Source organism: Macrobrachium nipponense, chromosome 33, assembly GCF_015104395.2.
Source record: "Macrobrachium nipponense isolate FS-2020 chromosome 33, ASM1510439v2, whole genome shotgun sequence".
Lineage (NCBI taxonomy): Eukaryota > Metazoa > Arthropoda > Malacostraca > Decapoda > Palaemonidae > Macrobrachium > Macrobrachium nipponense.
In genome coordinates, this window is record NC_087219.1 from 32,402,613 (window position 1) to 32,404,177 (window position 1,565).

General features: G+C 35.7%; 1 long non-coding RNA gene across 1 annotated transcript; it reads right to left on the reverse strand.

Annotated features, from left to right (window-relative positions):
* Positions 1 to 247: 247 nt before the first annotated feature.
* On the reverse strand, positions 248 to 1,558 carry LOC135202721 (uncharacterized). The gene is made up of 3 exons (XR_010311800.1): positions 1,431 to 1,558; positions 1,033 to 1,164; positions 248 to 334 (listed from the first exon to the last, which is right to left on the reverse strand). It is a non-coding gene; the product is annotated as an uncharacterized LOC135202721 (long non-coding RNA).
* Positions 1,559 to 1,565: the final 7 nt, after the last annotated feature.

The following is a 1,565-nucleotide window of genomic DNA, read 5'->3' on the forward strand; positions in this document are numbered from 1 at the left end:
AACAAAAGCTTACAAGAACAATTTTCTTATTTTGTATGAAATGACTATGGAATCATACTGGCTTTCAGTTTTGATTTGGCTTACTAAAATGCCATTATTTCTTACTAAATTTGTAACTTCACTTCAGGGAATGAAAGCACACCAATAAAACTGCATACCTTGAATTCAGAACCCAACCCAAAAAAAACTATGCAATTCAATATTTTACTTTATATCCATCCCTAAAAAACACTTACCTGTGCTAGGTAAGGAAGAGAGACAGCGCTTTGGCCCGTTCCTCTGCTGTTGGCAGCAAAATAGACCAGCCTGTCTGTAATGTTGCTTGGGCAGCTCCCTTATAGAGAGAGTGAGTAAAGAATATTAAATTAAAGGAAAACTGCTGATACATATTAAATTTGAAAAAATAAAAGACCTACCACTGAAAGTCTATTAAAACACCCTTACCACAGAGATCATATCATTTATTTCACCATGCAACAACCTTGCTATTCAGATACTTTTACAAAAGTTTTAAATGCCTTACATCACACTCTTGCCATAGCATTATGATTTTATTACAAGGGCTAGAGAGAGAGAGAGAGGAGAGGAGGAGAGAGACGAGGAGGAAGAGAGAGAGGAGAGAAGAGAGAGAGAGAGAGAAGAAGATTGCCTTTCCATATTTATTGCTTTGACAACAATATCCCTAACATTCATTTTGGTTCGAATAGGCTGGAACATGTAGTTATGATGCTCAGTTTGTCACTCACAATGGTCCCTCTCCAATACATGTATCATAACAGGGACATGTGAGGATAAATGAACTTTGTTTCCATTTTACAAAATATGGACAATGTCCCATTCTTGATATCGAATCCTTTCCAGACACTATAAATTCATAAAGAAATATTTCTTTGTAAAGGATTAAAAAATTTAAATCAAAGTAGTCAAAGATTATTCATGTTCACTGAAGCAATGGCTGATTTGTTCTGTGAACAAATTTAAATCTTCCCTTTTACCTACTGAGGTAAACATACACACTGTGACACAACATACCTGAATTGTAGGCAAAACTCCAGAACTGCTTGCAAGATTGACAACTCGTTGCTTCAAGCTTCCTAGGAGAAAAGAACCCACCCGAAGTCCTATACTTTCCACATCTGTGTGATTCTGTACTGCTGAATGTAACTGGAAAAAATATATCAAAATGGAAAAACATTTAGATATGATGAACTCTTTTTTTTTTTACTATAGGCAATGATAACATTTACAGTACTACCATATAGTTCACTTAATTACAAAGGTATCAGTTACTAAAATGATAGAAGGTGAATTCATACATCATGAAAGTATACAGCTAATTACAGTCCACTAATTACTGCTGCATACCCTTCTACTGAAAAATGGGTAATTTCCAATATCTCAAGCGTAAAATATTTTCAAATTTTTCATACCTGCAATCTGAGCAAGTTCAACCCAGCAACAACCATGCACTCTTGCTCCTGTGATGGAATGCGATCGTCTGCAAGACCTTCTCCAACGCGAGCTAAAAGGTTCATTCAGCTTCACAAATGTTTCTTCGCCAAACT